The following is a 17,890-nucleotide window of genomic DNA, read 5'->3' on the forward strand; positions in this document are numbered from 1 at the left end:
GGAAGAAAAGTGATGTTGACATGGGACCCAGGAGGATGACATTACATGGGTGGCGGGGAAGTAATGTGAAAAATAAAAAGAAATTCAAAGCAAATGGAAAGAACTGTCTACCCTGCTTTAACAGTGCTGTGGGGAGGAGAACAGGAATGACAGCTTTTGAAATAAAAAATCACCTAATGAGAATTTTATATAAGAATCTAGAAAAGAAAAAAAAAGAGAAGAGTTATTAATAATTTGCTACATATGATTTTAAAATATTAATTAAAAATTCCCAAAATTAATATTATGAGAAATGCCTTTATCTAAAGGGGTATTTTTTCTATGAACTACAGATAGAGATCAATTCAAGCGGATACAGTGACCATCACCGAATTCACAATTGCCCTTCCTCCTTCATTTGCATAGCCAGGATAATTCAATTCTGCCCTGTCCATTTATAATTACATTAAAAAGGCATTGAATAAAAAGCACAATTATTTCTCCTACTGTAAGACATAACAAATTCTTCCTGTAAATAAAACAAACTTGATTTTGTAATTTTCCATGTTCAGAACACATGGCCCTTTTTCCTCCCTAGGACAGATAAAGTTAAACCTGGGGAAAAAAAATAGGTAGGAATTGCTCATTTTCCTATTCTCTATCACATCACAGCCTTGAACTTAACTATGAAGGAACATTGACAGTTGTCTGTTCCACCAGTGGTCACAGAAATATGTTTAAGTAGTAACACCCAAAAAGAAAAATACTTGTCCTCTGTTTTCACAGCATCGATACCAAACAACTACAATAGCATGTGGAGCCAGCAAGACAAAAGACATACCACTTTTGCTGGCAAACCCTTTTTGCTCTGAATCTATTTACAATTGTCCAATCCTTAACTTAGCAGGACACTCCCTATTTATACCTTGAGATTGAAAACTGATGGCTATAAGGACTCCGGCCTTACTATTATTTAAAATATTACTGTGTTGTGTTTTTAGTTTACTGATCTTAAAAATAAAAATGTGCATTTCTACTTCTGATTGGAAAGAGTGAACAACAGACATTGTGAAGTGATCCATCATGAAGAAATTTTAATACCACAAACTGTAAAGTTGATCTCTTTTGTTGTCTTAGCCTTCCAGATAGAGACTTCAGCAGACTACGTACCACAAATGATTGAATTCAACAGTTACGGAGCACTTCAGCCAGCCTTCTATCTTCCTTCCTGCATCTGTTCATGGATGTTGTCTATTACTGAAATTCCATGTAAGCTGAGAAATAACCAGTTAGATTATACTGATTATCTTCCTGAAGGACATGCATTGTTTGCTTAATAAACATCAGAATGAAAGTTTAGAGAAATCAGAGCTAGCAATGACTCGAGATAGATAAGAAAAGCTTTCCAGAACACACAAAGAAAAGCAGAATGTGAATGGCAGAAAGGGTTCTTCATTAGCATGTGGAATTTCTTTGAACAATCCTGTCTTGTCCAACCCCCACCCCCAAGACCCTATCCAAACAACCAACCTAAAAACAGCTTCAAACTGTGCTGGAAATAAAGCACACTCTTCTAAAAAAACTACAGAAAAAGTATTCTGGTCTGCTCCTTCAGTAGAAATCAGTAAGCGAAGCTATTTACTGTCCTTGTAGTCTGAGAAACTGAGACTACTTCAAACTATAACAGAAGCTAGGAACAAACTGACTGTAAGGGCGTATCAACCCACAGACATGCAAGGGGGAGAGCTGTATAGATAAGGCAACCTAAGAAAATTATAAAAGCAAAAAGTCCTTTCAGCTACAGCAACCAATTCCTATACTTACTGCATTTTTCAAGAAAGTGTGAAAGGCCACACACAACTCACAGAGGGATGTCTGCTTCACCATGATCACACCACTTTATTCTATCTGAAAAACACTGATGTCTACACTGTTTTGTATATTAAAAGAAAGAATGTATATATATCATAGACACTGAGGTAGACCCTGACTCCTAAACTCTGTGCCAAAGAAATGAGACAGTGGATATGTACACTTCAGCTTAAAGGAATCAGTATGTCCACATCTTATTTTTTTTTTTCAGAGATGAAAATGAATACACTGAATTTATTTATTGTGTTTCAAAAAATTGCTACTAGAAACCTGCTCCAAGGCTAGAGCAAAACAGGACTTGAAAGTCCATTCAAAATGTTCTGAAGACCTCTAGACCTGATCACTGTACATCTCAGAACAGGTTACATCACCACACCCAACACAGCTCTTCCAAGAGGGGGTTTCATTCCAGAAACTCAACCCATTTTTGTTGTAGAAGACCAAGAGTTCACTCATCACTGGAGATCTGCAGCAAGTATGCCAACAAGACTGCCTTCAGAGATGGACCTACTGAGGCTGCTTACTGCATCCCACCATGCAAGGCTTGGACTGCAGATATTAAGTTTCACCACTAACTGAAATGTAAATAAAAGCAGAGAAGACAGAGATACAATGATAATGATTTAAAAACAAACAAAAATTTACATTCCAAATACTACTGTTCTGCTGTTTTTCAGTGTCATTTGTGCCTGCACTTACAGTTAGGAGCAGATTTGGGTGGAAATGACAACCTTTCATACGAGATCTCCAAGTGCAGTTCACCATGCAACTCCATGACGAAAGCCAGGAAACTCAGGAGGATGAGCCAGCAGAAACTTGAAATAGACTACAGAAGTATCGACAATGAGTTTTGGAATATAAAATCATTTTCCTATTTCAGAGGCTGTGCTCTAAAGTCTTCTCTCTAAATCATCCACCCTTCCTTCACTAAAACAGGACAATAGGAACTGTTTATGCTAGATAACAAATAATGGAGGAAAACACCTTGGCATGAACTTCTCCTTTTCAAATTTCCAATTCACAGTCTGGAAATAGTGAAGAAAAAAAATCTAAAAGTGCAACTCCCAAACAATTGGCAATTCACCCTGAGGAAACTTGAAAGATATAACCAACCTCCAAATCTACCCTGAAGAAACATATATAGAACTCAGCAGTTTATTTTCAGTCCAAGAGTACTCATTTAATGATTTTATGTTACAAAAATGCACAGGCAGTATTTCTGATACCCCTCTTTCTGGCCATTTTTATTAGAAATAAAGGTTACACTCTCCTCATTTTCAGCACTTCACTTTCAGCCTATTGCCACTTCACCCAAAATAGGATACTTTGAAGTTACAGGATGTGCAAATGTAGTGAAGTTAAAGTTTCTGTAGCTTGAAAGACGTTTTTTGGTTGTTTGGTTGTTTTTTGCTGGTTTCTTACCCTGCTTCTGGCATAGGTATTAATGTTTGTAGAGATTACTCGTTTCTAACACTAAAAGGCATGTGCATCCAACACTACCCCGATGCAATAGGGACACTTAAATGGCACTTGAGAAACAGAGTTCACAAGCATTTCTGAGTTCCTGACAATTGTTACTCCTTTTTCTTTTAGAAGAGTATTTATTCTATTTCACTGTGATATGCAATATGATTTGCGACTTCAGTGCAGCTCCATTGTGAAGGCAGATGAACTGCCATGAAACTGACAACGAGAAGCAGACAAGATGCACACAGGCGCAGTGAGGAGAGAACAAAGAATCATAGGGAGTGGGAGAAAATAAACTATATAATAGCTGCTGCTCGGGAACACTAACTGGAACAAACAGGGAGGCCACCAACTATCATTACAAGCGCATGTTTCTTTTGCTGTTGCAAGGAGAATTGCACACAAGAGGGGGCAGGGGATCTGCTATTAATCATATTATATTCATTGTTCCCTTGATGCTGCTGGCAATGCTTCAGGAGACTCCCTCAATTCCCAGATAAAGCTGTAGCAAGTACAGCGCTCATGAAGAATCCCGGACCAAACCTTCTCTCCCTGGTCCTACTGTGCTAACGCTGCCATAAACTAAACACTTCACACCCGAAAAGCTTAGTGTACTGAATTTAAAAAGAAGAAAAGAAAAATCCAGATCACAGCAGTTGAGGGCTTGTCCCCACCCTAATCTCTCATTAGGAAAATGAGCACACTACATAAATCTGACGAAACTATTTGCAAGAACAAGCCACCAGAGAGGTGAAAACATCAGCCTGAAGTAGTCGGGAATCGAGTTTCTTTGTTGAGGAAGAGTTTTGAATGTTATCTCTGAGTAAGGTGCTGAGTGACTCCTTGATTAAGTGGCACTTAAAACTCAGTGAGTTGAATGCTCCAGCCAGAAGAGCAGGCCGCTACCTGTGCCTGGGAGCGGGGGAGGGAGAAAATGGCAGCTGATGCAGCAAAGTAACCCAGTCAGCTATTCTTTTGTCAGGGAAAAGACAGACATGTTTGAGGGGAAAGAAACGTGGATTAACTAAATCTCGTATTCATATTTCATCGCAAACGTAATGCTGCTTTAATTTGTCTGGTTTGGCAAAGCTACAGAGGGAAGGTGAATTTACTTGACCACAGATATTTTTGATTTTTTTGTGTGTGACAAAATCTGCATAGTATGAAAGTGACACGCACGCTAATTGGGTCCAGAATTTGTTAGTCACCCTACCCAAATAAAAATCTGCAAGATGGCTACCATGGGACTCCGGCACTCCGCAAGTTGGCAGTGACATTGCGCAGGCACTTCTTCTTTCCCAGGAAAATACAAATTATTTTGTTTAAAGAGGACATAAAAGAACAGAAAAACAGCTACAGCTAGGTGAATGTGCGTTTAACACACCAACCTGGGAACTAACGAGGCATTTCTACCTCAGATTTCAGTAAACAGCAACCACTTCATTTTTAATAATAATAAAAAATAAAAAAAAAAAAAAAAAAAAGAAAAAGCCCAAGCCCCGTTTATTAAGCAGCAGAGTTCCCTGCAGCCAGCACGCCGCTGTGTCCGATGACTCATCCTCCCTTCCCTAGTTTCTAATTAGCTGTGATAGCATCAATTTGGAGTTTGGGTTTTTTTTTTAAAAAAAAAAAAAAAAAAAAAAAAAAAAAAAAAAAAAAAAAAAAAACCACGGTGGAAACTGCCAAACGGACGACCCGCCGTTCACCGACCAGTTTGCGAGGAGCCGGAGCGGCAGCACCCCAAGGGCCCCTCAGCGCCCCCCGGGCCCTCCCCTCTCCCGCTCCGTGGGCCCGCAGGCGCCGGGCCCGCTCCCGCTGCCCCCTCCCCGGGCGGCTGCCCGCGGCCCGGCCCGGCGGCGGAGGGGAAGGACGGGCAGAGGAGGGGGGGGGAAGCCCTCGCTGGGCTCCGGGCCCGAGGAAGGCGTTCCGCCACCGCCGCTGCGGGGTCAAAAGTTTAGCCTGGTTTCCATTTCACCTCTCCGCGCCCAATGGCAGAGCGGCGGCGGCGGCCAGGACCGCGGCCCTGGCTTAACTCCTTGCCGCCCGGCCCTGAGGAGTGAGGAATGAGCCCAAAAACTAGTGAACAGGGCGAGTCAAGGGCTTCTCGGCCCCGCAGGATTGCTGCTAGGCGAAGTCCCAAGGGCTCTGAACCGGCCCTAGTGCGACTGACAGCAAAGAGGAAGGGGTGACCTTGGTAGAGGAGGGCAGAATGGGCAGAAAGGACTGAGGCATGCAGCGAAGCCCCGCAGGGTTTGCTTTGCCTCTGGGGCAGCCGGGGATGGGCACTGACATAGAGCAGCACGGGGCTGCCCACTGCTAGTTCTCTGCCTCAGGACTTCTCCCCCAAAAGTCACCCTCCATTTACCCTGAGAAGGAGGGACAGTGTAGGGGTGGCTCATCCTTTGCAGTCTTGGACATGAAAGCACTTACAAACCCCCATCAGGCAGGATTCAAAGGTGGTCATCTACCCTGGATTGCCATATATGTGACAATATAAACCTCATTCCAAGATTTATTAATGACTGGCCAACAGGACTAATGACAGACTAACAGGAATGAGAAGCCTCAGGTGTGTTTGATTGAGGGATGGATCCTATGGCTCCCTGGCACTGCCGCTTACAGTATCTGCCTCGGGTGCCTGTCCCAAATTTCACTATGTTGTGTAAATACCACGTATGTTGCAGTGTGCAATCCACAGGAGAGGGCTGCTGTTGAGATGGTTTGGTGATGGATGCAGAGCAACTGATTAGCAGCACTGTGAAAAAATAACTATTCAGACATCCTCTGAAGGAGGTAGCTTGACCTGCAAAACACAAAATTATTGGAATACAGCAATATTAATCACAGCCAGGACCACGAGGGGCCTTTAAACGGGTATATGAATGTCTTCCACACCTGAGAAACTACAATGTGAAATTTTATCTGGTTTAGATAGAAATGTAGAGAAATTAGAGGTAGTGGTCCCCCAAAATACAGTAGAGCTTCAAAAATCCAGAATGAAAAAGTTTAGGTAACCTAATTTCTGGATTAAGATCAATTCTTTAGATTTATGAAGTCCACCACAGTATGCAGAAACATCCTGAGAAGTCAGACCTTCCAATCAGGGCCCGAAGTAGCACCAAGTCCTTTAACCATCTGCTCAGTGCAGGAATTGAGGTATTTCCTTCTATGAAACTCTTGGCAATGAAGAAAGGAACTTTCTGCAGTTAATAGAGCACCCCCTGAATATGAACCCATACAGTAATGCTCACATATCGATACTGTATTCTGCTCCCCAGAATAAGTTTTAGTAACTAATAAAATCAGAAGCTCAGATATGACTGAGCATGAAGAGAAGCTCCCGTCCTGCAGTAAGTATATCAATGAGCACTTTTGAGCAAGCATCTAGTGTTCTGGCTTTGGCTGGGATGGAGTTAATTGTTGGAGTAGTTGTGGGTTAACCCGCATCCAGCCACAAAAGTAGAAAAGAATCTGAATGGTCTGGACACCACACATTTTAAACAGATTTTCTTGTTTTGGCACATAAAAAGACAATAAACATCCTAGTCTCTTCTCATTGCAGGATTAGGGAGCTAGAGGAAGAATGTGGAACAGGTTTCTCGTTCCACTGTATGCTTCCATTCTGCATTAACAATCTTAGGTTCTGTCATCCCCTAATCAGCAGTTCTGGTGTAAAATTGTAATGGATGAAATTAAGACAAAAGCTTTCCAGAGTCAGAATTATCATCACAAGCAATGCAGTTTCATCACAGGCACTACTGACTCAATGCACCAGTCTGTGGGAGTATCCCAAAATCTGTGCCCAATTTTAATCTCTAGGAGATTGATGAAAATGTTGAATGAAGATTGGAAATACTGAATAACACGGGAATAGCAACCTGTAACTGCATTCTGCTTGATCTTAGAAAGCTGGTGTCAGTGACACTTAAGCAGATAGCAAGGGATGTGTCACCCCTTCATTGGCCTCACATGCTCTGGGCAAGAGGACTAAAAGCTTTCTAAGGGATGATATGGATGAAAAGTTCTTGGTCTGGTGCATTAATACACAGAATATAATAAAAGGTAGCAGGAAATGGAGAAAAACATGTAGTTCAGACATCTGTTAGGCTAAGTATCCTAAGACCGCAGAAAAGGGCAGGGTTAAGTAGAGACCTGAAGTAAATGATCGGCAACTGACTGGATACCAAGTGGAATGGAAAGTCACAGCATACACTTACAGGGTAGACAACATGGAATTAAGCTTTCCATTACAGGCAGCTTCTAACAGTAAAGCCAGAAAACACTTGAGAACATGTATCTTAGCATACTCTTGTTAATCTTTCTGCAGAGATCTCAATCAGAATACAATTGTGAAGAGGTAAAATGGGCAAACATGCCATCAACATGCACAAGACGTTTATGCTGAAGATGCCAATTAAAGTAGTACTCAGTTTTTCAAACCCTGAAAACAACCAGATATCAGATTGTTTGAGATTACGCACATGACAACCTAAGGGAAAAAAACATTAGTCAGGTGGCAGCTATTACTAATTCTCCACAAACATGCAGTTTGAAAATTATCTTACCGAAGAAACTCAGGGCTTTGACAGCACTTCAGAATGGTGAAAGATATTCATGTCTCAGCCCTCTGCATAGGTCCCAAGGAAGAATAAAGACATAAACAGACATTCTTCCAAACAGCTATGCCAGCTGAAAATACTGCTAGCAATCTTCCATTTTTATAAACCCAACGCACAAAATAGTTTGGGGCACAATGAAGGAAATAATGCAAATGCTCTTCAAAGCTGCTCCAGGAATCAAACAACAGTGATTCTGCAATTTCTTAAACAGGCACAGATAGATTCTTCTCTCAATTTATGCAAACAGGCATATTAGCTCAATATAGCAACTCTGTGGTTAAGCTTAATGCCTTGAGAGCTGTTAAAAGATGTAGTAAGTGATTAGAATACATCAAAAAGTTAAAGGCATCACGAAAATCTTGAGATCAGACCTTACTACCAGGCTTTTTTTTTTTTTTTTTTACTCCAGCTCAAAAAGGATAAGACACCAGTGGAAAAAAAGTACTTAACACTATTTTCACAATTTAGATAGTTTAAAAAAACCGTTTTGCCAAGAGCAATTGAAGGCTTAATTACATATATAAAAAGCTATTTTCCTCTCAGTAAAAAGTTTTTTTTTTTTTTTTACCTTCTCTAAATACTATGTCTTTTCAGCGAAATTCTTTTAAACTGAAGTATCACAAATAAATTCCCTTTTTATAAGATGGCCTCATTTTAAAAGAAAATGGATGCTATAAAATTTTACATCAAGTCAGCATGTTACCAAGCAGCTTTTCTGTGTGTTCTGAATTTGATTAATACAAGCCAAGGTCACTTCCTGAAAGATGCCTACCACTGCAGCTGCAAGCAAACTAGACTCCTCTGAGCTCAAAAGCTGGGGGATGGGAAGACACTAGAAATTTCTAACATTGTCTCCTAAAATACGCTAATTACAACACTTGAGTAACATTTAGAAGTGTTTACTAGATCACCACATAAGTAACCTATTAACCAAAGTCAGTCTGTATAACCGTGTTTTCAAGCAAAAAGACTGAAAATGATGCAGCAGCATGTCTGTAATAATGAACAATTCTGAGGATCCTTTACTAAACTTTATGCAATTCCCTGGAAAATGTACACAGTTTTTACATTATGTATTTTATTATGCAGCTCATGAAGCTAATGAGAGGCTGCCCTTGAATTAACAGCACATCTCAGTCCTTCTGAGACTCCGAGGCTCCACCCAATCCACAGTGTCCTATTCTGACTCCATTTAGGAAAAACACTTTTGAGTTAACTATGCAAGCTTTTTCCAGAAGTCCACAGAATGTATTATTCCAGTTTCTGAAGACTATACCTGCTGTTTACAAGATGAGCTAGAAATTAGCTGTTTTCACCTATAATATTCAAGATATTATTTCTTTTGTTGTTGTTCAAACATGCCACATTCACATTACACATGAAGCTAAACAGCTGCAGTTTCTTCCACTTCCAGACACGAAGCTTACAGGTCATGAAAATAAGACCTGTACCAAACAAAGCAGAGCATTATTTTTGCTTTTTGTGTGCACAAATAAGAACTGTACAATCTGAAGTACCAAACAGGAGGTGGGGGGAAGGAAAGGATTGCTGGAAAATGTTTAAAACCACACACCAACAGACATTCCCCACAAGGGCATCTGTTTGTCTAGGAAGTGGGCCCCACCGGTTTTATTTATGAACACACTGACAACTTAATATACTTCATCTTTAAAATAGCCTTGATATAGCCAACATTGCATCCAAAGTTTCATACTAAAATTAGGAGTATCTGCTCACTGAAAGTTCATTTTGACAAATTGATGTAGTAGAAGGAACAAAACATTGTTGGTTTTGGGTGGGCATCTTTGCCTGAAATAGAAAAATATACTAAAGCATATCATTACCTATGCAGACACTGTGGTTAAGGATGCCTAACATTTTCCATCACAAAAGCTTGTTCTAATTCTTTAATGACTGTCTCACACACCCCTCAGAATTACGTTTGGTGGAAGACTTGCATAAAATTGGTTCAGACATTTAAAAACAGAGTAGATAATTATGTTGAACAAAATGCAACTTTTTATTCCATCTGAGAAGTTTTAGGAAAGAAACTGCTCAAATCTCTAAACAAGCTAAACTTCATCTTGCTGCTCTGCACAGATGGTAAGTGCCTTTAAAGTCATTGCACATGCTCAGTTGTGTTTTAAACCACTTGCCAAAATCCTCAAGTATTTTATCTAACCAAGCAAGCTTTGTTACTGCACCACTCCTCCATGCTGACAGGACAGAACATGCTTTTTATCATTGTATTATAAAGACCAGGAGCAGCTTGCCTACGAACCCTGCCAGCTATGAAGCAGTTAAAGCGCCTGGCAGCCCAGTAGCTGGTGAACAGGGACATTTTTCTAGGTTATACTGCCCCACCCATTCTGAAAACAGGAGGCAGCAGCAGGATCAAGGGCTTCGCGAAGGCTGCCCCCCCATTCAGGATGCCAGTTGAAACAGCAGATGGGGGGCTCGCCCAGTACCGCTAAAAGAGGCTAGCCGATACAGAAAGCATGAAGACCAGTGGCCAAAGTGATGTCCCCATCTGCTCCGTCCAACTCCACATGCCAACCTTGCTGGCAAACAGAGCCAACATTTTTTAACGCTTTTTTCTATTTTTTCCCTTTTTTCTATTTTTTTTTCCATTCTCTTCTTAAAGGCTTACCAAAAAGTTACATTGAAAATATTAACCTTCTGAAATCATCGAAAAAATTTAAAAATCACTGTCCAACTCAACACCTCTCCCTTTAACCCCAGTTGCACATAGATAATTAAGCACATTGCTGTGTCTACCTGAGACTGGCACCCATCGATTCAACAAAAAAACTACTATAGATTTACTTACGCCACTTGTATCACCTCCAAAGTACATTATTTCAGCAAACACAGATATAAAATGGTCTTATAATGGAGAACTCAATTCTCACAAAGACTTATATCCTAGCTTTGCCTTGCCCAGTAAAGGTACATAGTGTATTTCAATTACATACAAATTAGGATGCTTTTTTTTTTTTCTATGAGGAGTAAACAAGACAAACGCAATCTTGATTATCACAGACCACAACTTCTGATTAAGACTATTCATTCACAGCAGATTTTCAACTGGCATTTAAATCACTGATTTAACTGTTGGAAATATTTACACCAGCCAATAGGGGGGTGGCGACACATGAGCTGGAAAGAAATGTAGTCCATAAATCACATCGACTTGCCGTAAGCACATTTTGCTACTCAGCAGATGCAGTACTTATGGACATTTATTCACGTGTTTCCACAGGAACTAAGCTATAGAATTAATGTCAGTAAATGTATTATTTAACACTGTAAACCCACTGATTTTAATCAAAGCTTTGGATATATTAGCATTTTAAATGTGAAGTACTAAATTTGCTTAAAAAACAACACAAGACAAAACCTGTGGTTAGTAAATCCACAGCTAAAGAGGAACAAGCACATAGAATCGTTTTCTGAAAAAGTATTTGAGTGCAGGTGGGGGAGGAGAGGAGGGAAGACAGCTATCCATTAAGGGTTTTCAGATTACATACACACAGACTCGCACAAACCGGCTTCAATGGGAGTTAAATGCCTGATGTGTTAGAGTGCTTTTGAAAAGTCTACTCAGTATCTCTTTTCATCAGGCTATTAAATTAGTTTGTGTTTGTTTATTAATTTTAAGAAAAACAAAGCCACACACACATTCCCCTTGCTTTTAAAATTTGATCTTGTTACCCTCTAACCTAAAAATAATAGAAGTATGTTAATCATGTTTCTTGACTTTTTGGCATAACTGGACCCTCAAATATGAAGAGGCACTACAAGATCAGAGAATGAAAACAAAGGAAGTTACTGAAGAAATGATGTCAAAATAGTTTAGTTTTCCATGCACGATATCAGTGCTTATGTACTATTTTTGCTTCATTGTAAGGAGGGAGAAGAGCTACTTAATGCAAAAGGGACCTTTCTAAAACACAATTTGACCTTGAAATATAGAGGAATTCCTAGCTCAATGCTGTAATTAACATCTCTGAATAAATTTGAGTGTACACAGACAGTATATTTGGTACAACAGCAAAAGGCCTTCATTTAGTTCAATGCTAATGCTTAGCATGCAGAGTTTGAAGTGACAGTTATGTGTCTATGGTATACCTTATCTGAGCATTTCATTAGCTAAAAATCCACTTTCCTCCACTTGTTTTCAAGTATCTTCCTGTATTTCACTTTCATACTGACCAAAGCTTAACAGACTACCTTCAACTAAACTGCCAATTAAGGACAGAACAGAATAATTCTCATATTAGAATAATTTGTTTTGCCACTGTACAGTCAGATTATCTTACTGTATTTCAAATATTACCCATCCTCTGTGTTCCAATGGTTGTAACACAAAAGCACCTGCTAAAACTTACTGAAAAAAATGAAAGCTGTAATGTGGTTTTGCATGTCACTGTTAGGCTCAAATGTTAAATTTCAGGGATCAATTGTTTACAAGTTAAGCTGAAATCGGAGTCTTTCTTCAGTGCTACACAAAATGGAAAAGAGCACCTATGTCTATGTTACAGACTAGAGCGCCACAGACTCACTACTGAGTCCTACAACAAAAGGGCAAGAGGCAGGGTTTACTACCTCCAATAAGATAAATATCAATTTTTAAAGAGTTTGAATACCAGAATGGGTTCCAGACAACTTGTGGAATCTCTTTGCTAAGAAACCTTCCAAACCTTCACTGAACAGAAGTCTCAAACAGCTCTTTGTCAGCAAGGTTTAGATTGATGCTAGCATAACATCTCTATGATTTTCAGTGAAACATTATCATGAGAGAATTATATACTGCAGCCTTGTGATAAACTGGTACCATTATAATGAGTTACTAAGACAAGGGACTTTACGATTAATTGCACTCTATCTTAATTTCAAGATATGTCACTACATTATTTTCATTACTGTTTTAATCATAGTATATTTTATTAGTCTCACAAATCCTTTACATTTTGCATACATCCATTAGTATTCCCATCTTTATGGGAAAGAAACTATATATTCCCGATGACAACATTAATTCCTAACATCAAGGATTTTTTTTTTTTTCCATTTAATAGCAAAACCAGCATGTTTTCGAATAAAGTTCTCAATGCCCTCTGGATTTTTTGTACTGAATTTTATATTCTTCATCAACCATTTCCATTGCATGAAAACCTTACGCTTTTATTTTTTCTAATGTTCTCCTAAACAAGTAAAACCTTCACTTTCATTAAAAAGAAATTGTACAATAAATCTCACTAACCTCTCCAGGATTCATACAAAAGGTATATTTATAATAGCTGCTTGCCGATTAGAAAACCAGTTATGCTCCTTAAAGTGTTTATACAAATAGCATGTCTCATACACTGATGTTTATCTGCAGAATTCTCCAAAATAACACTGTCATCATTAGCACAGAAATTCCAAGTAATTTTAGGAAGATTTGCAACCATTGTGGAAGTTAATACAAGAGGTCAGTGACTGCCAAAAACAGAAGAATGGATTACATCCATCGTCTTCAAGTCCCCAAAACATTTGTAATGTTTTGTTTCAGATCCAGTTGCTTCCTTGTTTATAGATAAATGACTAAATGGTTGCGTAGTTTCACAACATTAGGAAGCAGTTTAATGTATTTTTATACAGAGCACTGGAGGGACTATCAGGATAGAGTGTTTTCTGTTTTGTTTAGTGTTTTTTGTGTGTGTGGTGTTGGTTTTTTTTAGATTATTAATACGACTACTTTTTCTTAAATTCACTGTATCTTCAGTTCCCACCCAAGAAGACCAACTGAACCGTAGCTTATGTGCAGTAAAACCATGAGCTGGGGATCCATAGCTTAAGCATGTGTCTGCCAACAGGACATCCAAGACGTATCCACCATAATTTAAACAAGTCATGCTCCCTTTAGCAGACTTGCAGGTAATTTTGCACATAACCTGATGCTAAGCTTTAAAGCTAATATCCAGTCACACTCACATACTGGGAGGTTTCTATTAGCATCTGGTGAGTGTCAAACATGGTTCGTAACCAATTAGCACCAGTCATGAATTTATGCCACAGAACTCAAACGTATCACCTATTGGGTGTAGTTTATACTATGTGTTTTTTTTGTCAGTAAACAAAATGCCACATTGCATTTCTATGACAATACATCATGCTGACATTGCACTTAAAAGAAAGGGATGTTATGTTTATGTACATCAGTCAGAACTTTATATTCCTGTACATCATCAAATTTACTTCTTAGCAGAAAAATCGCACGGCATAGCTTTAGTGTTTTCTTTTTAAAACCCACTGAGCCTTTTTAGTGTACCTAACAATCCAGTGAGATTTAGAAATCTACAAAACCTTACCAACATTTGGGCTTCCATCAGATTCTCTCATATGGAAATGACATCATACATGCAATAACAGGATAAACATGGCATAGCATGGAGGGAACACAAGAGCATATGAAACAAAAGTAACGTAATTCCTTCTGTCTTTCAAGATATAAATGCTGTGATATAGTTGTTGTTTTTTTCCCCTCCCATTGCAGGTAGATTTATGACAGACAATATGCTTAAACATATGCCTCCATCCTGTCAAGAACAAAAGTTATTTATCCCTTCTCTCCAGTGTATACTATTTACCTCATTGTGGCACCTGTCTGTAAATCATTGCTTAGGAACATTTTAATGAGCGCAGCTGAAACAAAACAATCTTTTTTCTGTGCTTACTAGCCTTAGATACTACATGCACTGGGGACAGGTAATACCATACACTTCCCCAAGTTTAAAGAAAGTGGAAAAGAACATATATAATCCATAAAGTATTGTAGATTATTAATACAGAACATAAGAAAATACATTTCCATAAGGGAATTGCAATTATTTTGTCCCTTCTCCAAACCCCTTACTATCAGTGTTTTCTGTCGATCAGTTCTTGTAACTCAAAGTAGCCCTGGACAACCAAGTCAAACAGAAGACTTACCTAGCTCAGCGTTCTCTCTCCAACAGAAGCCAGTAGGAAAGCCTAGAAAGAACAAGGTAAGCATATCACTGTTTCAGCATTCTCTCAAACTTCATAGTCTCCAGCTCAGGAATTTCCTGGTTCACAAGGACCGAGTTTCCCAGCAGCTGGATTTCTCCTCTGCAAGTATATGAATTGCTTTTTGAACCCATTAAAATCAACACAGCTGTAATATTCTGTGGCAGCAAGTTCTGCAATTAAGCTCCACACTATTTAAAAGTACCTTAATTTTTTTAATTGCCATGTGATAATAAATAGGAGAGAAATACATGAAATGGCTGAAAACCAAAACACTGTCTTCATCTTGATTTTCCATGACACTCATGGTTATTTCATATGGATCAGTCTTGTACTCTTAAGCCAAAAGATAGTAGAAGTTCTGGTAAATTTTATTTCTCATACAAAAACTGTTCCATAGATTTGATCTTTGGATTTCTCTGTACTTTAAGACCACTGTACTCTTTTTGGCATGGCAACTCTTCATGCAATAAGCTTTGCAAAATTGTATTATACAATATCAAAGTCTCACATCTATAAAGGAATTCATAAATTGGCAGTTAAGTCAATAAATGAATTCATATTAAGCAGAATTTAAAAAAAATCTATGTAGAACTAAGCTCAAACTCTGGAAATGTCTTTAATCTTGTATAACAAACTCCACATAGTGAAATCTGATCTACCACTGTTTTTATCCAGCATCTAAGTAAACAAAACAAGTTTGTTTTAGGCTTTGACAATACAGACGTTTCAGTTGTTTTACATCTTCAACAATATATTTAGCCTTTAGAAAATATAAGTCTTAGAAATCCCATGTTCAAGCTTGAACTTTGCATCGAATTTGCAAAGTAACATTTAGATAAGATACTCAAAATGTAAACAAACCAATGACAGAGGCTTTATTTCATAATGTACTGTTTATTTCAATATTTTTAATCAGTGATAAACCAGCAAAACAATACACAATTCAGAGTACAATCCTTGTAAAAGCTGGAAAAGATATTAAGGTTCATGTCAAGTTCAATGTGCTCTATTTTTAACTTTAGTCAAGTCCCTTCTCATTAGCAGTAAATTAATAAATAAGCTCTTATATCAAATCAACTTCCTAGCTGCAGCTAGGAATTCATGTCCTTACAAAATAAAATGTTTAGCCCAACAAATAATTTGGTTACTTGGATCTAGCAAACAAACAATCTCCTATTGCCACAGTATGCCACATAAAGGATTATTAATTGCTTAACAAAGCAGTACTTAATTGTTTGCTATTATTTTTTGTAGTCATCGTTTGCCTCACAAGCTTCATTCCAAAACTTTAAGAAACAACAGAAAACTGGCCTCCCCCTTTGATGCAGCTCACAGAAAAAAAAAGCAATCTTCACATTCATATAGTTTGACAGCAATGGCACAATTCATTTAGCATAACTTTTTAACAGTGAAATTTAGGACAGTGCTGTAGGACCTGATGAAGATGCTTTTTAAAAGCATTTCACAAGGTCAAACCAACCCAGACTATTCTCATGATTGACTTATTAGGAAAGAGCCAAGTTTACATAATAGTGATCTGAAAGACAGACGATGCCTTTGAAAACAAGCCCATCCTTGAAGACACTTCTGCATTTCAAGGATGCTAACAAATAGCATCTAGCTTGTCTTTAAGAGACAACAAACTTTGAGCAATCCTGCATGCAGCAGTACCCTTTATCACACAACAGTAACCCTGTTTGGAGGCCAGACTCATTCAAGAATTGATACACACTGTAAGCAAACATCAGATCTCAAAAGCACACTGACAAAACCCAACACCTGCTCAGAGGATGGTGTTGAAGTCAAATAGGACTTGTAACAATCACAATAAAAATAACCCAAACCTGGGATGTGATTAGAGCACCAAGAAGCCATTTCTCAGCTACCGATTTCTGAGTCAGATCTAGAACCACATTTAGAGTAACTTTCCAGCACCACCTCTAAAAACTAAGATGATTTCAAAAACCACCTCAAGACATTTCTAGCTTCACATCTGGAACCATCACCCAGAAGCAGCACGCCCCTAGGACTTGGTGAGAAGACATCCAGGAGCCTTTCTAAACACACACCAACCTGTATCTAGAAGCTTTTGTAGAACAGCCTCTGAACTCCCTCCCAGGACTGATTCTGCAGTCACACCCTCAAAACACCACTCACATGGTCTCTAGGACCAGTGCCAGGCATGTCCCCAGGAACCCCTTCTGCAGCCACAGTTGTACAATTCCCCCTTCCCACCCCCCTCCCAAAAAAAAAAAAAAAAAAACACTAGCTGATTTGGCTACATACAATCATACAATTAGGGAAGATGCTTGTAAGAGTTAAAAAAGTGTCATTGATATTGAAGCTGCTTCACCTGTTCTGCAGAATGTGTTTACAATACAATTTTATGTAACAAGCCTTAATGCAAATTCTGCCAGCTATGAAACAGCAGCTAAAAACTAACTGCTGGTGGCTAGCTTTGTGTTTGGTTCTTAGGCAATTACTGAATTCTACTCCATGTCCCCTCAGGTTCTTGAATATAATATTGAAATGCATGAAGACCGTCTATGCAAAGATTGAGAGAAAAGTCAGAGAAGTTTATGAAATGTCTGGTTTGGAGGCAGGGCCTGTAAGCTAGAATGAATATGCTAAAAATGCACTAATACACAAGCAGGTTAGAACAAGCCGCTTCTCAGTTGTGTTCTTTTATTTTGTTTTTGTTGTTGGGTTGGCATTTGTGACTAACCAATAGCCCTACCTACAACCTTTTTTTCAACTGACTTAGCTAAGATCTCTATGGGGCAATTACTTCTTATTTTGTTCCACTATTGATGCTGAGGAGCCAGCATAACTATAGAAGAGAAATATTCCATTTCACGCTCACTAACTGGCAGTGACGTTTTTGTTGGTAGTGCTTTTGGTGTTGTGGGTTTTTTTGT

The 17,890-nt window shown here is 38.7% G+C and overlaps 1 protein-coding gene across 5 annotated transcripts in view; it reads right to left on the minus strand.

Moving 5' to 3' along the window:
* Positions 1-17,890, minus strand: part of NCOA3 (nuclear receptor coactivator 3) — an 83,536-nt gene that overhangs the window by 48,959 nt on the left and 16,687 nt on the right. For 4 of the 5 annotated variants that reach the window (XM_032198425.1, XM_032198422.1, XM_032198423.1 and 1 more), the window contains exon 2: positions 14,913-14,954. The gene's annotated coding sequence lies outside the window, so the exon portion shown is untranslated. Of the gene's footprint in view, positions 1-1,149; positions 1,310-14,912; positions 14,955-17,890 lie in introns of those variants that run through there. The other variant, XM_032198424.1, reaches the window with a different exon arrangement.

Source organism: Aythya fuligula, chromosome 16 (assembly GCF_009819795.1).
Source record: "Aythya fuligula isolate bAytFul2 chromosome 16, bAytFul2.pri, whole genome shotgun sequence".
In the NCBI taxonomy this organism is placed as follows: domain Eukaryota; kingdom Metazoa; phylum Chordata; class Aves; order Anseriformes; family Anatidae; genus Aythya; species Aythya fuligula.